At 38.7% G+C, this 12722-nt stretch overlaps 1 protein-coding gene across 2 annotated transcripts in view; it reads right to left on the bottom strand.

Moving 5' to 3' along the window:
* LOC124556838 (constitutive coactivator of peroxisome proliferator-activated receptor gamma-like) overlaps window positions 1–12722 on the bottom strand; it is a 721776-nt gene that overhangs the window by 23375 nt on the left and 685679 nt on the right. The gene's annotated exons all lie outside the window — the stretch shown is intronic.

Below are 12722 nucleotides of genomic sequence, written 5' to 3'. Positions count from 1 at the left end.
CAGTTCAATGCGTTTCACTGTTTTCTTCGCCTCTGCTTGAAGTACTTTTCTTCATGTTTTACAACAGTTGCTAGTTTCATCATTAAAAATTCCATTTCTAATGATAATGAATCCATCTTCAAATTGTTTTAACTTGGAGTAGATCTAACAGTTTTAACCACAAACATTATATTACCAAAAACTTTTATGCAGCAAATTGTACCAAAAATAATGCATTTTGGGAAGAGCTTTAATTCTGCACAATAATTAGTTTCCATTTTTGTGAGAGATAAGTACAAACACAAAAACCACCAAACACAACATTTCAGCTTGAGAAACACATAAATCAATATGGCACCTGTTTGGTTTGCTTCTATCAAGCAATCACAGTGCAGGACAAATGTCTCACAAACATATTTCTGGCTGTAAACTAGAATGCTGTGAACGTTTATCACAGTATTTACTAAATATTATTTTTACTATTCTGTCAGGTGAATAGCCTGAGTGATTGGAAGATATGGAACAATGAGGCACTATGCTGATTTCTGTGTTTACACAGCTAAAGGGCCGTATTTTGTGGTTTTAAGTTTATAATTGTGTAATATGAAAAGATGCATTTTAACTAATGTATCACACTAAAGATCTCTCCAAAGCACAATGTTTTTTCTAATGATTTATAGCATAGGATCTGACAGAATGAACAGTAGGATTTGAAAACAAGCACAAGTATATTTCTCAGGTATTATGCAATATGAGGATTTTGGACAGGCTTGAAAGGAGATATGGTAGAACTTGTGTGGATGCAGAAAGTAGTAATGTTACAGAAGTTATGGGTGTAATGTAGCATTATCATCTCCAAGAACTTGTGAAAATGTGTGTGGATTTTCTACAGTGCCAGACAAAGTAAGTGTGTGCTATACTGAAGTAAATACGTGTGTAGATTGCTTCATGAGTGATTTAAGTGGGATAATATCTAGTCCATTGGGTGATAACAGGACTCTTTTAGAGGCCATGGAGCCTAGGCCAGATGTACAGGGAAGTGCATGTGCCAATGATTTTTTGTATCATGCAGAAAGGAAATGCACACTGTAATTTTGTTGTGATACTGCAGAGGATGCACAAGAAGCGACCAATAAAGCTGACTGTATTGCAGATGTTGTGAATAATGAAGTGGTACAGATGCACTTATTTCCAAAGGATGCAGATTCATTGCAATCTGTGGTGGCACTGCATCCTTAGAAGGGGGAGGGTGTAGGTGAAGAACAAGGAAAAATTATAATGAGACTGTTAGTCATGTCAACAAGGCAAAATCCTTTCAGGAGGGTGTTCCCATATATCAGGAGGATCGTAAAAGTGGTGACACTTGCAATATAATATGTACTGGAGATATGATGGACCATCATGCAAAAACTGAGCTATGGCGATATGTAATGAAACTTGGGGGAACAGTCTTCCAGGTGGGGTGAACTGTCAGCAGCGATAAAACAGCCACATGGTTCATCTGTCATGAAGACTGAACCAATTAAACTGTGGGAAAAATCATTAAGGTTCAATTCATATGATGTAGTACCACAACCCATAAGGAAATGTAACATTTCAAGAAGAAACCAATGTGTGAATGAATAGTGTTATAGTGAGGGAAATGAGGGGAATTAACTGTCAATGTATTGTGTGTGATACTAACATATGTGGGTTTTGCTTGCACATAGTTATAGGGACATGTTTTTTAGGAAAATGGAAGAGGAACAGCTGTTGCAGAGAGAAAGTTTTGGTTAGTGAAACAAAAGAGAAGGTTAAGAACTGGCTGCATGAAAAGAGATGGTGAAGATAAGAAACAACAGTTTCAGACCACTTACTATTAAGGATGATTCGTTAAGGGTAATTTGTTAAGAGAGAAAGACTCTTTTCCACATCTGTTGGTAATGATGTTAGAGGGCACATTATTTTGCATTAATATTTGTTATGATTAATGGCTTACATATGTTTTTTCAATGATTAGGATGCTTAATGGATGCCGTTGAAGATTTCTTGTGTGTTCTGTGAGACTGGATCTTGTGAGATAATACAGGGATGGGAATGTAAGAGATTAATGACATAGTGCTCAAAGCAATTTTTGCATGATGATTAGTAAAGGATTTAAGCAATTTACAGCAAATTGAAGATTTGCCAGTGATTAGAGGGATTAATAGGAATTGGTGTTAACAGTTTTATTTTGTTTTGTGTAATTTTGTGTGGAATAATGTTTATTTCACCAGTGTGCTTGAAATAACTTTATATCATAAAATGGAAGTAACAGGGAACAAGTTTTGAAATACCAGCTTAGCATAATATATAAGTAAGCAGGACCACCTGTTGTGAAGAACAAGCCGTAAGAAAGTTTGTGAGAGGGAAAGCATTCCCCAGTATTTTTGGTAATTTGTTGAATGAAACGTCAGGCAAGTAAATTAAGTATGCATGACTTTCTGACAGACATCAGCACCTTCCTGAGTAAATCAATTTATCATTAAGTAGTTGGTAATGAATGATACACAGGAGTGAAGAATCTGGTAACATTACTCTGTTAGTTTGTAAGTGGTCAGTTAAGGAAGCTACTGGTCATGGGGAAAATGGAGGTGCCAGTGGGGTAATATGCACATTAAGTATGCAGTCAATGAACCTTGTGGTTTAACTTACGTTCTTAAAGAAAATATACTGTACACAATTATTAGTTTCAGAATGTATGTTGAGTCTTTGCAGAGTGACTGTGAGCTAACATCTGGAGAGTGCATCTACCCGAGGGGGGAGGTGCGTAGTGCCATGACCATATTTTGATGCTATTTAGCAAAATAGTGACAATGCCACTGCTACTGGAAAAGGCCATGGGACTGTACATGCTCAGCACTAGTCAAATGTTGTTATGTCAGATGCAGCAACGCCACTGGCTAATTACAACACTGCAGGCCAGACAAGATGCCAACACCATAATAACAATGACACATTGGAAAGGTAGAACTACTGCAGCATTGGTAGGCCAATTACTACACATCCAATTCATGGCCTTGTTTTGGCCTACATGCTTGAGAGTGATGCTTTGGCAAAACAAGTTTGCACTCATCATTTTAGGCAGTGGTATAACAGTCTGGCTGCCACCAACTACAAGGAGATGTCTACGTTTGTCTATGAAGTGACATGGTTCTACAAGCAACCACCACGAGACTTGGTCTCCACTAACTGCAGGCCAACGGCTGTCTCTTAGTCCAATGTTGTGGTTTAGTGCCTTCCAGTGTTGGGCCACTTCCAAGATCACTTCAGCTACAGCCAGCGATCTACATTGAATGGTAGCCATTAATGACCAGGGCGGTGAAATTGCTCAGCCACCAATGCCTGTGAGGGAAAAAAAGTCATTGTAGGACGATGGTGGGATACCACACCTTCTGCAGTGTCCTGCCCTGGGCAGCAGAGCTGTGCCTAGATGGCATACAAGTAGCCGCATACTCTGCAGGTGAGCATTTCCATTGAGCCACTGACATCACAGCACACTACAGAGCACATATCGTAGAGGGCATTAAAGAGTGTTGCCACCACAGAGTGCCATCATGAGTGTTATAGTTCTTCAATAAAACGAAAACAAACAAACACCATCCAAACAGACCTTGTAGGCCAGTGTCATCCTCAGCCAATAAGTGTCAGTGAATGCAGATACGGAGGGGCATGTGGTCAGCACTCCACTCTCCCAGCCATAGTTAGTTTTCATGACCAGTGCTGATACTTCTCAATCAAGTAGCTACTCAACTGGCCTCTCAAGGGCTGAGTGCACCCCACTTGCCAACAGCAGTCGGCAAACACAGATGGTGACCCATCCAAGTGCTAGTCAAGCCCAACAGCACTTTACTTCAGTGATCTGACAGGAACTGGTGTTATCACTGCAGCAAGGCTGTTGGCTCCTCAATAACATGTATGACTAATAATGACGTGCCTCTGAGCAACCATCAGCTATCATCCTGACAACAACCTCCCACTTTAACTCAACACTGCCAATGGAGAGATCATCCACCCCAGGCCCCTACACAAATAATATACTGATGAGCCAAAACTTTAGGACCACCTGCTTAATAGCTTGTTTTTCCATCTTTAGAACAAAATACATCACTGATTCTGCTTATCAGGGATCTGATAGTTTGTTGGTAGGTTTTTGGAGGTATGTGGCATTAAATGTCTATGCACAGGTCATGTAATTTGTGTAAATAACAGGCCACTGATTTGCATATGTGGTGATGGCACTTGATAGTGCCCCAGATTGGTTCCATAGGATTTACAACAACGGAATTTGGTTACTGAGCCATCAATGTGAGTTCACCATAATGCGACTCAAACCACTGTATAATGGGTGTTCAAAAAGAAACAAGCCAGAGGCATAGTTACAGAAACCATTACCTGTATGTTAGAAGTATTGACCATGGCTTTTGAGACACTTGTCCGACTGTGACACAAGGCAGTGAATGGCTGTATCATAAAATTCTCAGGGCTGTGATGTTAACCAGTTCTACACGTACAGCTGGATGTCACCATCCAAGGTGAATTGTTTGTCCCTTGGAGCCTTTTTAAGGGGACCAAAAATTCATTCCTTCCGATTCACTTCCTGCAGCATGAGACAACAGTTAATGTCCAGCGCTACTTGCAAACCTTGACTATCCTTCACCAAGCGATCAAATCAAAACGACCAGGCAATCTCACTCATGGGGTCATTCTGCTCCACGACAAAGCAAAGCCTCATACGGCCAACACAGTCACGGCACTCCTGCAGAAATTCAAATGGGAGCTTCTTGGCCACCCTCCATACCGTCTCTGATTACTCCATTTTTGGTCCCCTTAAAAAGGCTCTGAGGGGCAAATGATTCACCTTGGACAACAACATCCAGCTGTACATGTGGAACTGGTTAACATCACAGCCTCAGAAATTTTATGAGACAGCCATCCACCGCCTTGTGTCACAGTGGGACAAGTGTCTCAACAGCCAGGTCAGTACTTCTAACATACATGTACTGGTTTCTGTAATTATGCCTCCAGCTCATTTCTTTTTGAACGCCCCTTATAGCATGGTTCTGGTATCGAGATACAGACAACTATACTGCTGAAAGATCACAATGTATGATGAAAGATGTTCTCCAAAACATTTGTGCATGCACCACTGCTGCGCTCTTTTGGCAGAGATACCACAGATCACCTTCTAACCTACTTTACAGAGCAGACAAGGCTCTGAATTCCACTTTCTGTGAAGACTCATGGATGTTCAATCAAATTTAGCACCTAGTGGTAGTTTCACTGTCATTTTACCTCTTTCTGTAGATGCTCACAACAGTAGCATTTGAACATTCGACTAGCTCCATCATTTTTGGGATACGCGCTCACAGGCTCTGCGTAACAATAATCTGCCCTTTATCAAAGTCATTCATCTCAATGGATTTCCCCATTTTCAGCCATAGCTTGGCCTCTCTGTGTCTGCTCCACTTACATACTTTTGTTACTATGTCAGGCACCCACAACGCCACCAGGCGGCATCCAACATCACGATGGGCAGTGGTCATAATGTTCTCCTTATCAGTGTAAAGAAAACCCTGTTTCTACTATCTGTGACTTTTTTGAGGTCTTGATTGTGCTGATGAAAGATTGTTTAGCCAGTTCCATTGCATGCCTACAGTCATGTGCCAAGAACAAGAAGTGGAGAAACCTTCTCAGCATACTTCACTACAAGAATAATACCTAACACAGAAAGAATGAACATTAAATACAGATTCCTTCGAAGTTCAGTTCTCGTGATTGTAATATGTATGAATATTCTGTTCAAAAGTTTGGAGAGTCTGCCTAGAATTTTAATGTTTACAGTTGGCACAATGTGACATGATGTATTGAATCAGGCTGTTTTCTAGAGAGTGACAGTGTTCAGACAGGCAAAAAAATTTATAAATGTCATGACAATTTTTACGAAGAAGATGATGGAGTTACATTAAATAAAATAGGGATGTTGACTCTATGCCAGTTGACTAATGAATGATTGCTTTTAATCAAGAATCATTTCAACAGCCACAGATAACCATGCATTCAACAACATGTAGTGGATAGTGGTGCTTTCTAAACAGCTCTATAAATCTGGGGCCCTCTCAAGGTTTCTATGTAGATGACAATTTATCTCTGAAAATGTTTCCCAAAAGGGGGGACAAAAAGTGAGTAAATACGTGTATATGTCAGCCACAGCCTCTCAGTTCAGAAGCCTCAACTTAAGAAAACACTGGCCGTCAAAGTCTACATTGCATCACGAATAGATGTAAAGTGTAAATACTGAGATCTTCAGGAAAATTGTTTGCAATGCAGATCCAAACAAATTGCACCTATGCAACATTTGTACTAAAAAGTGTGTTTCTCCTATCCATCAAATGATGTAACCATATACATAAATGTCAATCAGTTTTCAAAAATTTTACATCATTGTCTGTCAGCAATGTTATCTGGTAATGGAGCAAAGCCTCCAAAATGTGTTACAATTTTAATAGGTTTTAATGTTCAGTGTATGGTTATGAAGTACTTACTTATTTATAGTTTAAATACAGAGTGATGGGAGCAGCTTATCTGAAGCATATTTTTTGTTTTTTAGGGTTCTGTACCTCAATCGGTATAAACAGAACTCTTAAAGGATTGCCTTGTTGTCATTCTGTCTGTCTGTCGGTCTGTCTCTCTCTCTCTCTCTCTCTCTCATGGCTAAGACCGATTTTTCTCAGGAACAGACAGACATATCTAGTTGAAATTTATGTCACATACTAAGGTCTATGGGCCCTTGGTGGTGTAAAACAATTAAGGGGACATGTATGTGAATAACTGTCAAAAGATCAATTTTTTTAATTTTTGTCTTAAAAAATTCTCTGTAGTTTTCTGAAGAGGAAAAGTTTACTTTCAAGATAATGGACCACAGAAGGTACCAAATTAGAGGAATTTAAAAGTGGCTGTACGCACCATGACTTCCCCATGGCATGCAGTCAGCTCTGTTAAAAATAAAGTTTGTGAATTCAAATCTTGAGCTGACATAAAATTAAAAAAAAAAAAAAAAAAAAATAGAATGTGTTGGACATGTCCAGAAAAGGTTAGCTAGAAGACTGAGGAACTTGAAGAGGAATATGAAGGGAAAGAAATTAGCCGATGGTAAATGGCTTACAGACGAAGAAATAGACAGGTTGCAGAATTATTACGGACAAGCCATAAGACAAAATAAAAATGAACTTGAGGGAATGAAAAAGGCACTATGAGCTACCTTCTTTCATAAATCCTCCACAGATGACAATGCATGTGATGCACTCTGCCCATCTGGCAGTGATTGATGGTGTGGCTGTTACTCAAGGGGGGACTGATGACCTCAGCAGTTGAGTCCCATAGTGCTCAGAGCCATTTGTTACTCAAGGTGAGGCCTACAACCATAAACATTCTTTGCCATTTGCTATAATGGAAGTTGTAAAACCTATATACAGGGATATTAGTGACACAAGATCATTAGAAAATGGTAGGACTCAAAATCCAAATGAAAATTTCAATAACTGTATATGGGAACAGATACAAAAACTGTTCTAGGAGAACAAAATACTTTGAAAATAGGTATGCTAAATTCTGTTCTATATTTCAATGATGGTTAATGTTATGGAACTGATGGGAGTGCCTGGTGGACTAAATATGCATAGAGCTCTAATAGCCACTGACTAAAGGAGACTCTTTGAAATAGAAAAATCAGTGTGGGAAGCCACCAAAGAAGCAAGAACGAGAAGAAGAAATGTGAAAAAGAGAAGGAAGGAAGAACAACACAGGAAACAAGATGAATATGGACCTGGGATGCATTAGTGCCATGCAAGTTTAATAGAAAAAGCAAGTGTTAACTTTGACTTGAATTTCCCAAAAGTTAAATTATTTCATGTACTGTTACATATTGGCTAAAAACTATTAAAGATAAAGAGCTGGAATTTTGTATGCTGTCTTAAAACATGCTTAACTGAAAAGCAGATTACTCTTGTGACTTAACTTTCAAAATAAAATGCTTTTTTGAAGAAAAACCTTGAATTCATTTCCAAAATTTTTGATAATCAAACTTAAAATTTTTTTGTACCACAATTTATGACAGCACCATCTTTTCAATAGTCTGCTTGAAAGATAATAGTGTAAAGAACTTACAGAAAAAAATAAACCTTCTACTTTCTTTGTATTTTGAGTAATATGTACCTATGATGCACGTAAGTAATTAGCATTGTTTATTTTTATTGCAACAAAAAAAAGGTGTGAAAGATAAAGCTGTCGTTCACACAAACAAATGTTCCCAAAAGATGTTTTAAATGAGGTGAGCATTATATGGGCTTACAAATTTTATTCTTTGAGTTATACTGTTTAGAAAACTGACAATTTTTTGAAGGTTTCCCCTGGTATTCATGGACCAGTCCCCTTAAGCTTCTAAGTTGAATGCAATCAAAACATACAGCCATTTATGTCACATATTTAGATACTTGCAAACTCACACACCAAAACATATTATGGTACTTCCCACTGACCTAGAATCATGAAATTTGGCAACAAGCAAGGTTTCACATTATGACTAATGGAAAAAATCCAAAAATTATTAATTTGTAATTATATCACAAGAAAAAAATATTTTTTGTCATATTTTATCTGTCTGTCTGCCCATCTGTTAAGATGTCTTGTTTGCGTATCAAGTTAAAATTTATGTAAAGTTCAAATTTATGCTACATACTAAGGTCTATGCTCCCTTGGCATTGTAAAATATTTAAGCTTCTAAGTTAATGCAATCAAAAGATACAGCCATTTGTGTCACATATTATGAAACTTGCAAACTCACACACCAATACTTATATGGTACTTCCGATTGACCTAGAATCAGAAATTTGGCAAGAAGCAATTTTCCACACTATGCCTAAAATTTTTAAAAAATCCAAAAATAGTTAAACTGTAATTATAGTGCATAAAAATATATTTCTGCCATTAGAACTTACACTGCATTCACCATCCATCAAAAACTTAACAGAAAAATATTACTGCATGCAAACGTAAAATGTAAATTGTAGTCATGTTCTACTAAAATAATAAAAAATATGTTATTAAATCTCCTCTCTCTACATATGTAAACAGAAGTCCCCTGCTCACTTCATTTTGTATGTCTGGGCTATTGTCAGGAGCTACTGTAGAAATTTTGACATGGTCTTGGAATCCCCAGCACCGATATCTTCCCTATATGAATACTCCAATACCCATAACAGGCAAAAATCATCAAGACTCTCAATTCCTGGGGTTGATGAACTACACACACACAATTAAGTTAGTATTGAGCCCCCAGTGCTCCGTTCGCAAGGGGGTTTTTTTTTTTTTTTGGGGTGGGGGGGGGGGTATGTGGGAATGTGTTACTCATGTCATCATCATTCCTTGTCTAAAGCCCTGGAGGAATTTACCACCTGCTATAAAGAAAATCACCTAATCACCTGAATCCAAATGCTACCAAAACTCAGACCCAGCAATTTCGCCTCAGGAACAAATAAGCAGCTAAAACTCTTCAAATCATCTGGGAAGGAATTGCTCTTGAAGACTGTCTGACTCCAAAATATCTGGGAGTGATTCTGGGCCATATCTGTACATACAAGAGACAGAAAGTGTCTACCAGAAACAACACAGTACAGTAACCGACAAGTTGAATACGCACCATGAGAAATAGTGTGCTAACACTGTGTTACACCTGTGCGGACTATCAATGTTCAGCATGTTACAAGTCCAACCATGTCAGAAATATATATGTGGTGCTTAATGAGACCTGTTGCATTATCGTGGATCATTTAAGACCTACATCCATTGGTGAACTCTGCTGTCTTGCTAGTATAGCCCCTCCTGAAATTAGACACGAGATAGCTGCCTCGTGCCAGGAAAGCAAGGCTGGGACTATAAAAGTCCACGCTTTATGTGGCTATCAGCCAGCACATCATCAGCTAAAATCGAGAAAAAAGTTTCTTGGTAACTACTGAAGCTGTTATAGGAAAACCAGAGCAAGCAAGGATCTCAAAGCTGCGGGGGAAATGTCTACATCCTGGGTATTCAGAGAAGTGAATGCTCTCAGCAGATTATGCGCTAGTACCATGAGATGCAAAACCAACCTGCAGAAGTTGGTCCTTCCTGTGGAGTAAGTTTTTTGCACGTGTGGTACTATTTTGACTAACAACTATCTACTACAATGTTCTTCAACTCCAGCCACATGCACCATGAGGGAGACCTGATGAGTGGGACAATGAACGCACTCAAGGTGGCCAATTTCTAGTCAATCAATGAATAAAATGATGTCAACACTCAATTTCCTTTTGTTGATTCTATACTTTGTACTTCCGACAAAATAATAAATGAAAGAAAATCATTTTCTATTCCTGTTTTTTGGCTGAGGGCTGTTCAAACATTTTAAAGTTAATCAGGAAGATGTCAGTGTGCATGCATCAAATGTAGCCTACTGTAATTTTAAGTTTCTTGCATCATAAATGAAAGCCAGGTTTAATGCCCTTGCTTCAGAGACTGAAACAGTACATGTGATGTAGATATTCTTATGGGCCTAATGTAAATGCATGACAAATGAAACTAAGTTCATCTGTGTTACTAGCACCACAGATAGTATTAATATATTTTTTAATCTATGTATCACAAAGAAGCATAAGTTTATCTATAACATTTGTAGTGTTGAAACACATAGTTACATCTGTGATGTATGCAGTCAGATGCACATGATGTGTCACTGTCTCAGCGGCCAGAAACAGGGGTTATGGGTGTGTGAGTTGTGCTCATTGTGAATGTGTACATGTTTTATACTTTAGAAGAAGGCCCTGTGGCCAAAAGCTCAAAGATGTAGGTCTTTTTGTTGTGCCTTTCTGCAGCTCAATGTCTCCTCTATATGGTGGGTAGCACTCAATCCCTTCCAATAGTCTCATTATTCCATACTGGATATATTGTTGCTTCTGTAGTGACATAGTCTGAAGGACAATGAATAGAAATAACTGCTACAATACAGTACATAAGGTAACTGAAAGAAATAAGCAATGAGATGAAGAGAAATGACACTATTATCCAAAGACAATAATTACACTAAAGTCACTGTGATTTTTTATGGTCCTCTGGATACCACAAGAGGCAGGACATGGTTTTTAATAGGATGTGTGACCACCATGGATGGGAATGCTTGCCCTGTATGTGCTCCTATGCTGGTCACAAGACTAGTAAGCAATTCTTCTGTAAGTGTGTTCCATTCCTCAACCAGTGTGGTTGACAACTGCTGGATGGTAGTTGGTTCTTTTGAATGTGCTTCAGTGCCTCTCCCCAATGCATCTCACACATGCTCAGTGGGATTTAAGTTGGAGGAATGGGCACACCAGACCACTTGCGAAATATCCCCTTGCTCCCGTAACTTCTCCACCTGTGCTGCTCAATGCAGTCGTGCATTGTCATCCATAAAAACAAAACAAAGTCAGGGCTAAATGCACCCCTGAAAAGACGCACATGGGGAAGGAGTACAGTATCACAATAACATGGACCAGCAAGTGCACTGTGTTCAAAGATTGGTAGGTCACAATTCTCACACAACACTGTGATTCCGAATACCACACCACTTTGACCACCAAAATGAACATGGTCGATAATGCTGCACATACCCTCATATATCTAGAAGCAGGAACATGTAATGTGCCCAGGAACATTGTCAACCGCGATCATTTTGGTGGTCTAGATGTTACGGTGTAGGGATGCATAGTGTTGTATGGGCACATTGACCTCCCAATTTTTGAATACAGTATATGTACCTATCAGTGTTATTGGGACACTGTACTTCTTCTCCATATGTGTTTTTTCAGAGTTTCATTTGGCCGTGACTTCATTCTATGTTGACAAACATGACTGCTTTGAACTGTGCAGATCGAGGAGCTCTTGGAGCGAGAGAATATTTAGTGAATGGACTGGCCTGCCCATTCCACCAACTTAATTCCATTCAGTATGTGAGGGATGTGTTAGGGAGAGGTACTACAGAACATCCACATGCACCAAATAGCATCCAGCAGCTATCAACAATGCTGATGGAGAAACCAAACACCCTACCACAAGAACTCCTTACCATCATTGCGGCCAGCATGGGATCACGCTGGAGAGCGTACTTTGCCATCTGTGGTGATCACACACTTTATTAAGAACCGTGTTCCATCTTGTGTAATGTCCACAAAACCATTATGAATCATTGTGACTTCAATTTAATTCTTCTCTTTGAATAAAAAAAGTATTTATGGCTGTCTCGTCACATATTTCTTTCAGTTAGATTCAATACTGTACAGTAGCAGTTCTTTCCATGTATGGTCCAAGTTTCATCAAGCCATGTTACTTGGCAGTGACACCTCATGTGAAAGTTACTTTCATCCTTAGATTCACCCACCAGTGTATAATGTGGCATTAATTGTGACAGCCCATTTACAGTGCATCATAGCAATGTTTGTGGCAACACCTTATCATTCAAATAACAAGACCAGTTCTATTAGTCTAAATGCATATTATAGCTTCTTTTATAAGCAGTAAAACTCATATGAATATCTGTGGACAAGTAGATCAAACTCCTTTGCTCTGATATCACTTAGTTTCATGTATCCTTTATTGATTTTAATGAAACTGTAAATTTTAATTGGTCTCAATGTGGAACTATATTTTAAGGGAAGTATATC

Source organism: Schistocerca americana, chromosome X, assembly GCF_021461395.2.
Source record: "Schistocerca americana isolate TAMUIC-IGC-003095 chromosome X, iqSchAmer2.1, whole genome shotgun sequence".
Classification (NCBI taxonomy): Eukaryota; Metazoa; Arthropoda; class Insecta; order Orthoptera; family Acrididae; genus Schistocerca; species Schistocerca americana.
This window is presented reverse-complemented; position numbering and strand designations above follow the sequence as displayed.